The sequence below is a fragment of the Sceloporus occidentalis genome, unplaced genomic scaffold (assembly GCF_023333645.1).
Source record: "Sceloporus occidentalis isolate IW3139 unplaced genomic scaffold, rSceOcc1.0.p SCAF_12, whole genome shotgun sequence".
Classification (NCBI taxonomy): Eukaryota; Metazoa; Chordata; class Lepidosauria; order Squamata; family Phrynosomatidae; genus Sceloporus; species Sceloporus occidentalis.
In genome coordinates, this window is record NW_028316992.1 from 10,476,210 (window position 1) to 10,488,788 (window position 12,579).

The window sequence follows — 12,579 nt, forward strand, 5'->3', positions numbered from 1 at the left end:
GTGGGTGACCTTGAGCTAATCTTGCTCAGGCTGACCTACCTCATAGGTTAGTTGTGAGTATAAGGTGAGGCAGAAGAGAATGACATATGCTGCCTTGAGCTCATAGGGACAGAGGCAGGATATAAAAATTGTTGAGATCCAACGTGATATAGTGCAGTGGCATTACACCCTTTGGTGTCACCCGGTGCAGTGATCCTCCCCTGGCTACCCACTACCCCTCCAGACCACTGCTGAGAAGGGATGGGTCTGTGGATTCTAGATGGCTGTTTGGGATCTGGCGCAGCTACTCCTGGGATCCCAAATGAAAGGCACTGTCCACCCAAGAAGTTCCTACTGCTGTGTGTGGGAGTGCTACAGCTCCAGACAGCCGTTTTGGGTCTGGTGTGGCTGCTAGCTGCAGCTGTGCCAGTCCCATTAGGTGTACCACCTCACTGGGTGTGCATCCTCCTTTGAGGTGTCACCTATTGTGGTCCACACCACCTGCACCCACCTAATGATGCCTCTAGCATAGCGGTTTGAGTGCTGGACTAGACCAGGCTTTGAATCCCCACTCAGTCAAAAAACAAAACAAAACAAAACAAAAAATCCCTTGGTGACTTTGGGAAAATCACATTCTTTCAGCCTTAGAGGGATGGAAAGGCAAACTCCCTCTGAACAAATCTGGCCAAGAGATCTCATTTGCCTTAGGGTTTGTCAGAAGTTGGAAACAATAGCAACAATGAACAAATGAAGAAACAGTGTAATTCAATAGGTTTTGGACTCACATTCAGCTATAAATATATTAAATTAGTTTGACCAAGTGGCTGTCTCTTGCCATAATCATGTAACAAATATGTTACTGAACGCACCAATCTGCCTTGTATTGAGTCTTAAAGTGTTGGCTATGTAGTCTGTGGTATTGCCTATGACCAGCCCAAATCCTCTAAGTTATTGGGGTGGTTGCTGTTGTTTAAAACCCACCCTATCAGGGGCAGCCTCTCTTTTCCGCGTAGCTGTGCTGCAGCAACCAAATTGCGTGGCACGGCTACATAGAAAACAAAGGAGCACTGAAAAGAGGCTCCTTTTAGCACCACCGCAAACTGCTGGTGACGGCGCAAGCACGTTGCTGCTGTGTGGGTCCATCTGGAGGCATACAACAGTGACATCACAGCTGTACATGTTGTGTATATGGCGCTGCACAGCGATGACGGCCTGGTGATGTGCTAGGGTTGTGGGGCGTCTGGAAACGGCGCCCTGAGGCAACCCTAGTACATTGCCAGGATGTGCTAAAGGGCCCGTCTGGACCATGCCTTTGATCCTCTGTGTGTTTTGGACTTCCTCTCCTAGAAGCCCGAGCCAGCTTGGCAGCAGCTAGAGTTTCTGGGAGCTAGAGTCCAAAAGACTTGCAGGATCAAAGTGCTGTTTCATGGTTTGTTCTCATTATTTTGTCAATGCCTGACTAGCATCTTGGAGGCACAGGAAGCAGCAACCTTATTGGTGCTAAGCAGAGTTCAATTCTTGTGGGTAGCCTAGACAGAAGTCCAACAGGGATGTAGCTAGGATTTTAGGAAGGAGGGGTCCAGACTAAGTGCCACCATTATAATGGGGCTTGGGTGCGGTGGCGCAGCAGCACACTCCATTCATTTTTCTGATGGAAGGGGGGGGGGTCCGGACCCCAAGACCCCCCCTTGACTACATCCCTGAGTCCAAGTACCCTTTACATGACTCAGTTATAGCAGTGTGATGCCACTTTAAATGCCATGGCTGCAGTCTGTGGAATCCTGGGGTCTGTAGTTTGGTCAGAAGAATTGAAGAGTCTAAAAACATCCCTCACTAAACTGCAAATCCTAGAATTCTATAGGTTGTTGCTATAGTAGTTGAAGTAGAATCATAGAACTATAAACTGAGTGGTGTGAAAGGGCCCCACTTGGGTATCCCACATATAGCTTTTTGACTTCTCTTGTGGTTAAATGTCAATAAAGTGATAGAGCAGTAAGAACAGCAGCCTGTTTTCCTCTTCATATAAGGCACTATGAATATATGAGGAAGGGATGAATTAAACTGTAACACTGTTTCCTTCCCTCATGAGCAGAAGACAAAAGAGTTGAGATATGAAAGTAAATGAAGATACAGAAACTAAAGCAGGGCTTGCTAAACCCAAGCATCTGCTTTTGCAAGCAGAGAAACTGTTGCTTCTCCCTAAAATATGGGAGTGCACAAAGAGTTTTCCTGTTGTGAATCACTAAATATCTTGTACGGATGTTACTCTGAGCAGTAGTTTCTTTGGTGGAATTAGGAGGATGACTATTTTCTCTCTTCAGTCAAATCTTTCTGCTTGTGCTCTGCTTGTTTTGGTGTGTGGCAATGTCAAAATTGTTGTTTTGTCCCTGCAAGTTGTTTGCAACTTATGGTTACCCTAAGGCAAACCTATCTTGACAAGATTTGTTCAGAGGGGGGAGTTGCTATCCCCTGAGGCTCAGAGCGTGTGACATGCCCAAGGTCACCCAGTGGGTGCCATGGCTGAGCTGGGAATCGAACCCTGGTCTCCAGAGTCAAAGTCTAACACTGAAAACATTACACCATGCTGGTTCTCAATGTCAAAATATCCTTCCCTGTTTTAAAGGAACTTCTCACCCCCTTTCTTCACAGCCATTTATTTCCAGAAAATTTGCCTAGGGGCAATGGTGATCTCAACAACATGATGATCGCTCACTGTGGCAGTTGTGCAGCCATATGCGAGGAGGAGAGGAGAGGGAGGTAGACCTGAGATTAGAGTGAAACACAGGAGTGTGCCTTTGGGCCAGCTGCTAGTGGTTGTTTCCCCCACCCCACAACATTTTGTGGTCCTTCAGTCCAGTCTCTCTTCCATCAGATCTGGGTGGCGTGGCTTGGTTTCTGCTAGGAAAGTTCCCCCCTCCCTTTGTGAAAGTGGCTGAAAAGATGTCAGGAATGATGGTGCAGTGACATGAATTGGAAGCATGGGCTAAGAGGCAAGCTGCCTCCGATGAACCACAAACAGCAGAGCTGAGCTGGACCTCCCAGGATTCTTTGGGTTACGGTAAGGACTCAATTACAATCACCTTGGACTCTGTTCTGAAAGGTTTAGCCACCATTTAAAAATGTGCCGTAATCATCTTATTTGAAACATCTGTTCTTTAAAGATTTCATTTCTTATTTAATTTGCTACATTCTGCCTTTGTGCAGATATGCTCTGGGGGAAAAATGCATTTGTCTAGGGAAGTTCTATTTTGAACACTGGCTTTTTGGCACAAAGGCTCCTGGACTGCTGTATGCATATTCCTGAAATGGCACACCCAGAGAGTCACTTCACACATTAGACAAAAATGCTGATGACAAGCAGGCCATGAACATCACACACAATTGCACAAAGTTCCACCCACTGTGGCATGGTTCATGTACAATGCTTGTGAATGCTCTTCTTTGTTTATTTTAGTTATAATTATTAGTTACTAAGGTGAACTGAATTATGAGGCCTTTAGGTTTCCCTGATTTTAGAGGCAATCAATGGGGTCAGGCTGGTGTCTGTTGTGCATGATCCTAGCAGAGATGTTGTAACTCCCAAGTTCTGGATGGAACATAACATTGAGCCTCAGTATGATGCAACTATCAGGCCTTAGTTTCAGTCTGATAATGTATGAGTCTGTGGACTCACTAAAGCATTACTCAGTGAGCAGGAAAGCACAAGGAGTTTTGCTCCTCTCTAAGACTGATCTAAAGAACTGGTATTATTATTATTATTATTATTATTATTATTAGCCATGTAGGTTTTACACAGCGCTTTATAAAGCAAAACAATTAAAAAGCAGATAAAAGCCTGCCTACAGCATAGAATCTAACCAGCAACAAGGAGATATATAATTAATAAAATAAGATTATAATAAAATTACACAATAGGATAAAATAGTGCAAATTAATACAAATAATTGATGATAAAATCATAAATTAGTGATGTTAAGATGAGAGTTGATAGGCATCCCTGGACAGAGTTGTCTTCAATTTAGACTTAAAGTAATCTACAGAGGTAGCAATCTGCAAGTTCATGGGAAGACAATTCCATAAGTAGGGAGCGGCGAGGGAGAAGTGGCAGATTTGAGCAAGGGCAGAGGAAACCCTTGGTTTACTCAACAGCCCCGAATCCCTAGAATGCACAGTCTAAAGTCTGATCTAAAGGGCCTGAACAGACAGGCCTAAATAAAGCTGCTTCCAGTCTCTTTGGAGATATGCTCTTTAAATGATCCATGAGTCCTAAGAGGTTGAAAGGTGTGCGAAAGCCACACTCCAGTACTAAGGACTGGAGCACAACTTTGGCACAATTTCTGGCCTCTTAAGATGCATGTGTCATTTAAAGAGCATACCTTCAAAGAGACCCGGAGCAGCTTTATTTTGGCCTGTCTGTTCGGGCCTCTCAGTCTAAAGATTCAGATTTGTCTAAAGAAGTATGAATTCTTGTGATACAGCTCCTTGAGTTTTTGTTGGTCATTGTCTTCTCTGCATCCACTATTTCCCTTCTTTCTGGGAGCAGGGCATTAGTAGCAATTTCTTGGATTTCCATTAAAGGTCTTAAAAGGTTTTTTAAAAAGTGAGTTGTGGTTTACCGAGGTGGTCCTACAGTTTAATAGGCAATTTTTCTTTGCTCTGAATGTTTTTTTTAAAAAATAGTTTTAGAGGGATAGTAAAAATTGCCATTTCATGTAAAAAAAAAAAAAGAAAAGAGGAGAAGAGAAGGGAAAATATCATCTCAATAAGTCTCTGATATAAAAAACAACACTTGAGGGTGGGAATGAAATGTTGCAGCTGATGCTGGGAATTGTCAGAAAATAGTCTGAGACAACAGAAATGTCATTTGGATATTTCAAAGAACTCGGAGAACTACTACAACAAATAAAGCAACATCCTAACTCATTCACCTTGTTGGGAGAAGTAAGCCTTGATTCACCTTTTCTGGATTAACACATTGATTGGAAGGCAGTTGCGCTTTGTTCTTCTCAATTTTCAGAATTTTGTGATATAGTTGCCAGCTCAAGAAGGTGGACCAAAGTGTACATTTTAAAATAAAATGTTTTCCAAATGGTGCATTTAGAGAGCAAGGGTGTGTGTGTGTTACAACAATGGATTTTTGTGCAGTTTTCTTTTTAAAAATGCAGAGGTTGAAATAGAAAAGTGAAGCAACGGATCCATGAATGAAAACATTGAAAACTGATGGCCTTTTCACAGCACTCAGTTATAGAGCTAAAATTCGACTTTAGCTGTCATGGTTGTGTTTTATGGAACCTGGGACTGGCATTTCGAATTCTCAGGCAAAGAGTGCCTCTGACCAAACTACAAAGCCCAAGATTTCATAGGATGAATTTATGACAGTTAAAATAGAATAGCTGTGCAGCATGAAAGAACCCTGATACAGACTGGAAATAGACTGGTCAGTCTGTTCTTAAACAGTGTAGGGATTAGTGCTGCTGTTTTGCTCATGGTTGCAATTGGTTTTCCCTGTAAATTCTCTCTAGTACAGTTAGGTTTTTCCGGTATGGCTTTAATGCCAGGTACCACCATGTTTGGCATGTTAAATCACTGGAGGACAGAATGTTGTAGCATAAATAAATTGCAGCGTTCATTGACCACAGTACAGACTTCAGCAATGAGTAGCAGTGGTCTCAGTATATTTATCTGTAAGAAATGGTGGAAAGTCCTAGGTTTTCAAGCCTTATAGTGATCTGGACTCCCTGCAATGTCTCCCCTTCCTGTAATCTGCTCTTGTGCTCCCCTCTGCACCTACCAGATGGTTGTCTTGTCCTCTCCTGCCTCTCCTCCTATGATCCTCTTCTGTGCCAAGTTAGAGGTGTCCTTCTCATATCTCATTTCACTTGTTGAACTTTAAGGAATGTAAGAATTAATATATCATAAAAGGCAATTAAAATATTTTGGATTAACAATTGTGGTGAGTGTCTGCATATATTGTTCTAGGCTTTGATTTAAGAGTTCCCTCTGGAATTGTAGCCTAAGAAATAGATCCCATCTGCAAGCAATTTAAGAGGAAGTGAGACAATGGAGCCAATTGCAGCTCCAGTTTAGATAATCAATACAAATATTGTTAGGGCTTTGATTTATCTTGCAAGCCGTGTTATAAAAATGTGAAAGCCAATCCCCTGAAGAGAAGTCAGTCTAATGTGAGCCAGCCTTACTCTGCCATCCTTGTGCATTGTCAGTGCTGCTGCTCTTTGACTGAGTAGCTGACTTGGAAGAGGTGCCTTTAGGAGGTAGTATAAATGAGTCACCCCTAGACGTAGCTTTGGTATCTCCTTCTTGTGACTCTACTGTACAGAATTTATAACCCTCATCTGGCAACATAATTTATTTATTTATTATTTTATTGATTTATATTTTGCCTTTCTCCTAATAATGAAACTCAAGGCAGCTAACAGCATATTTAAAAAGATTTTTTGTTGGCGTAGGGCCCTTTCACACTATATCAGTGGCTCTCAAACAGTGGAGCTGGACTCCTGGGGGGCATAAGAGTTATTTAAGGGGGCGTGAAACTTGGAGGCTCTGATCCCACCTCCTCTTCCCAAACCTTTTTATGTGTAAAATTCACACATACATTGAACTGAATATTGAATTTATTTAAATAAAACTGTTCTAATTTCAGTTGTGTAACTTCCTTATAAAATGTTAAAATATGAATATAGATGAATGTGCAAAAGATAATATGCATACTAAAAAACAAAGTATTTTTATTCATATACTACATCAAGGGGAGGGTGCACAGCATCTCCATTCAGGAGGCTGGACAGGTTCTTTTCTTGTTGTTCTTCCTCTAGCAGTAGAAGACTTTCTTATGTTGAGAAGCCTTTGGGAAATGACTGTTTAGAATAAATGGATTTTAACACTGTGCTGTGTAGCTTACTCGCTGTATGTGGTTTTGATTGGTATCTGTTTTCTTCTTCTCTTTTGTAAGCCACTTTGGGTTCTAGTTCCAGAAAGTAGCTGGCTATCAGTTAGTCAGTCACTTGGCTGGCACAAAATTTAATTAATTAATTAAAGGCAGCTCACAACATGAACTAAAACCAGGTACATGAATTAAAAACTGTTAAATAAAAGTTTTTTAAAAATCAAATAAGCTAACATATTGAAACATCAAGACTTAAAACAATATAAAGCTCTTTTAAAGCCATGACAGGAACAATTACAACTATAGCACTCATACCTCATTAAAGACAATGAGCAGGATGCCATCCTTTCCACCCCAACACTCAATTTTACTGAAGAGGGAGATTTAGTGCAGATTTTGCATATTTTTGCTCTGGAGACATATCAAAAGAAACAGGAATAATTTCTGGAAGGGTGGTGGCATTTTCTTGGGGTGGCCACCTCAAAAATACGTCATGTTCCTGAGAGGTGTGACTGCGACATCTGTCTTTTATAACCCAGAAGGCCTTTTTATTTGGAGAATTAGCTACCACCATAGCTAATGAATACATTGTACTTTACATAGCAGTGCTATATTCATTTTGTATCTGCTTAGAATCATAGAGTCGGAGGAGACCACAAGGGCTATCTAGTCCAACCCACTGCCATGGAGGAATTCACAATCAAACACACCCCACAGATGGCCATCCAGCCTCTGTTTAAAAACCTCCAAAGAAGGAGACTCCACCACTCTCCGAGGGAGTGCGTTCCACTCTTGAACAGCTCTTACTCTCAGGAAGTTCCTCCTAATGTTTAGGTAGAATCTCTTTTCCTGTAGCTTCCATGCATTGTTCCAGGTACTATTCTCTGGAGCTGCAGAAAAATAAGCTTGCTCCATCCTCAATATGACACCCTTTCAAATACATAAGCAGGGCTATCATATCACCTCTTAACTGTCTCTTCTCCAGGCTAAACATACCCAGCTCCCTACGTCTCTCCTCATAGGCCATGGTTTCCAGACCCTTCACCAGTGTGATCACCCTCCTCTGGACATGCTCCAGCTTCTCAATGTCCTTTTTGAATTGTGGTGCCCAGAACTGGACACAGTACTACAGGTGAGGCCTGACCAAAGAAGAATAGAGTGGCACTATTACTTACTACAATGCTGAAAAACTTTACTGAGTCTTGACTCCTATGTGCGATTACTTGGAAATTAGTCCCACCATGCTCCATGGAGTTTACACCTGTCACTTGTGTATTTACATGAACGGTTTCAATTTTTTTAAAATGACTTAGAAACTGTTACTTGAAAAATACATTTTAGGCTACAATGTTGTACGCTTACTTAGGAACAATCCCCACTTAACATACATAGGATCCAGCTGCTAGCCCCATGGACACAGAGAGAGACAGTGCGGTAGAGTGGTTTGAGTGTTGGACTATGACTCTGGAGAGCAGGGTTCAATTCTCAGCTCAGCCAGATAAACCCACTGGGTGACCTTGGGCAAATCACACTCTTTCAGCCTCTGGGGAAGGGAATGGCAAATCTCCTCTGAATAAATCTTGCCAAGAAAACCATATGATAGGTCTGCCATAGGGTCACCATAAGTCGGAAATGATTTGAAGGCAAACAACAAACTAAAATAATTAGATTGGGGTTAGAAATAATTTATGTACTATGCACACATATTAGAGTAATAAGTATTCTCACTGAACTCAGGGGAGCTTACTTCTAAACAAATATGTGTACGATTGAGTTGCATGCCATTTTAGTTTTGTATCCTTGTTTATGAATCTTTAGCTTTCATTGATCTCACATCTTTCTAGAGCAGTCACAAATGCTAGCAAGTTGCTTACATTTTTTTACAGCCTGTGATTCACAATTTTGCAGACCCAGTACAAAATGCCTTGTCAAACTTGAGAAACAGCTAAATTTGAATTATATTTTATTGACCAGTCTAGCTACACTTTTAATTGGCTGTAAAATTTTAATTTTTCATGGGTAACAAATTAGCAGGCAAATGGCCAATGTGGTCCTTAATTTACACCTATTCTACTGACAACTGGATTTAAAGCTTTCCAGCCATTGGAAAAATCAATCCAAATTGGAGGAAAGAGGAATTGTGGTGCTGGGATTAAATTACATTTGTTTCACCAGATGCTTGCCTTACATGCTATCTGATTTACAGAATGCTTTGCTGTTTAATGTTGATATTACATTCAAACAAGATGATATTAAGCTCTGTCCTAGGGCAATTTTAGGTTCATTTCAGGAGCTGACATACATTTCTCTGGTCTTTGAATGCTTTTCAGATTGGAAAATTGTTATCCTATGAAGTAGTTATCATTCCTACTGAAGATTTAATGCAGAATCCTGGCAACCTGCTTGTATTGCATTGTTTTGATCTAGGGACACAAGACAGAGGGACCTTTAAATGTAGGGCTGAGGAACAAATAGCCCTTCAGAAGCTGATGTATTGCTACTCCCCCACACACTCTCCTTTGGTTATACTGGTTAGTGCTGATGGGAGCTGCAGTCCAACAATATCTGGAGGACCTCACTCTTGCCAGGCCAGCTCTGATGCATGCAGAGTGTACAGGGTGGCGCTCTGTCTTTTAGAGACACGTGGTTCCTCAGACCCAAGTACTGGGAGTGGGGTGTCCTAGAAGATCACAGGACCTCCCTTCCTCTAAAATGTGAGGGTGAGGACCTTTCAGAATCAAATTCCTCCATGGCTAGTTCTTTGAACAGCAGCACCATTCACTCTGTGTAGCCAACACTCCTCTTCACAAAGCCATCCATGCCTTCTGTATCTCCCTCAAAAGTGAGACTGAATTTTGGTGGGTGGTGATAGGAACAACAACAGGTATGGATCCACTCACTGAGGTTGGGGGCACTGTAGTAATTTTGAAATAGGAAGTTGCAAGGAAGAAACAAGGGGAAAATGAACAGAATCATTTATGAGAGCGGGAAACCACTGCATTTATCCATGTCCGTTATGATTGCTTAGGCCCAGAAGAGCATTCCTGAACAGACGAGGCCTGAGTATCCATCACATTATTAATTCATGCTAAAGTTGATATCAGCGGCTTCATTCCCTGTATCTTTCCCAGCAAGGCTTCTATGTTTGGTGGTTCATTCATGTGTATGTTTTTATTTATCTGTTGTGATTTATTTTTGTTGCAATCAGCCCAACTCTGTGACTTATTGCAGAACTTGTGTTAACAAACTTTGAATCTGGAAAAAGATTGCTTTGTATAAAAACTTGAGTGTTGGGTAAATTTTTGTAGATTGCTCTCTAAAATGTGCACCTCCCTTTTTTGCAAGAAGAGATTCTCTTTTTGGAGGGAGGGGGATGCAAAAAACCAAGGTTCTCATCTAGTTAGACAATTAATTACCTTCATCAGTTTGACCTGAACACTTAACTACAGTGGACTCTTGTTATACGCTGGGGTTTGGTTCCAAGACCCCCCGTGGATTACAAAATCCGTGGATGCTCAAGTCCCATTAAATATAGCAAAATGGTCATTATAAAAAATTGAAAATCAAGGTTTGATATTTGAAATTTATACTTTTTTTGAACATTGTCAAACCATGGATGCTTGGATCCGTGTATAAAAAACTGTGTATAAGAAGGGCCAGTTGTACTTGATTCAATTTACTTATGTTTTCAGAACAATAATATAGCATCCTGTAGGGAAATAATTAATTTTTAAATGGAACACTCTTAAAATTAATTAATTAAAAACCTCTAATTAATGTAATCAATTAATCATTGCACCTCTGTGTGGTAGGCATGATATTGTTAAGGACACCATATATTCAATAATCTCTCTTTTCTCTCTCTCTCTCTTAATGGAAGAATGGGGAAAGTGTAGCTGTCAGAGGTTGAGTGTACATCAATTTCTCCCTCCAGCATGCATGCTCTTTCAGTCTAGCTCAGTAACAAGAGAGTAGGCAGAATAGTTTTTATTTTAGGTTGAGCACCAAATAGGCAGCTTCTGACTTTAACTCGACTGAGCAAGCAGTTGAAGGATGAGTCTCTGTGTGGAGCACGTAAGTGCCTGTAGGATGATAGGATTGGTAGGGAACAGATAAGTGGTTACAGAATAAATCTCTGGAAGAATCTGGTAGATGCATGCAGTTTGTGTACCTCGGTAGGAAATACGTACAGGGTGAGAAGACGATAGCCTGGGAGAATTAGAATCCCAGGAGCAAGAGGAAACACCAATAAACCAACAAAGTAATTGAAAAGATGAGAGAGGATGGTTAAGCATCAGCTGCTTTTTCACTTCTCTTCGCTTTGACAACTCAAGTGGTTTTCTTTTTAGCTGAAAGGCTCATCTTCCAGCTCCAACTAAGGCTTTCTGTGTATAGCTCTCCTGGAGAGGACCTTCTAATTCTTGCTGATCCATAAGCAAGGATTCAAATGAGTCTTGAAGATTAGCCCTCTGCCCCTTCTTGACTCAGAAGAAGAGCTTGGACCTTTGCCACCTTGTGACTTCAGCCTTCCATCTCCTTCTCAGAGCCTGTCTCTGGTCCTCTAGTTGCCTCCTTGTTCCTCCCACCTGGCTTGACTCTTGTAGAGTCTTTAAATGCACTGAGCAGTTGATTCATCTTCATTATGTGGTCAGAAAGTAGGCATTATGTGGTCAGGGGAGTAGACAAGGCAATGCTTCTGGTAAGGCCTAACCTTTCACTGTGACCCTTCACATGTTGGCCTGCAATGTCCATCAGTACTAGTGTGCATATGATGGGAACTTCAGTCCAATAGTATCTGTAGAGACATATGTTTTCTGTACCATCTTTAATAATTTATCTGGTCCCTTTTGTTTGTTCAGAAATAAACATATTTTGGCATCATTCTCACTTATCTGAAATTCTGATTCCTGACCTGATTTCTGAAACCGTTCCGCAAAAACATGGTTCCCACTATGTTTGCTCCAGTTTCAGGAATCGGTTCAGGAACTGGCAAGTGGTGGAGGGCAGACATCCCTGGCCCAGCCTCCTTACCAGCTTCTTTGACTGGCTTCCCTGCGGCCTTTTAAAAAGGATTTTGCAGCTAGGGAAGCTGGAAGGAGGTCACAGAGAGGCCGGGGGAAACTAGGAAGGAGGTTGCAAGGCTCCAGCTTCACTGTGACCTCCTTCTGGCTTCCCCGGCCGTGGGAAATTTAAAAAAAGGTGCAGGGAAGCTGGTCAGCAGCCAAAGAAGCCGGCAAGGAGGCTGGGCTGGGGACGTTGGTGCCAGGAGAGGCTGGGCCATGCCAGCTGCCCCTCTGGGCTGGGCTGCCAGTGGGAGCCAGGGCAGATTTGAATCCAATTCGAATCTGCCTGGTTTCCACTTGGGTTGAATCGATTTATTTCTAAATTCAGCCCCCAAAACAACCCATTTTACCAGTGTCTTTTTGACACTGGATAAATGGGCAAAAATGGGCAAAAAGCATGCCCCCCCATCTGAATTGATTTCTGAAATCAGAATCAGTGGGAACCATGCCCATTTAACTGGATCACAATCTGGATTAAAAGGTAGTGGGAACACTCCTTTGAAGGCCTAGATTTGAGATTACTACTTGGCCTGTTACAGGCTTCAACCCAATGCATTACTTGGGAGTGAGCAGTGAATATAATGGAACTTATTCAGACATACATAAAATTTAGCTTTTTTTTTTAACCCCTTT

General features: G+C 41.8%; 1 protein-coding gene across 2 annotated transcripts in view; it reads left to right on the plus strand.

Annotated features, from left to right (window-relative positions):
• FGF18 (fibroblast growth factor 18) overlaps positions 1 to 12,579 on the plus strand; it is a 146,247-nt gene that overhangs the window by 80,358 nt on the left and 53,310 nt on the right. The window lies entirely within an intron of this gene.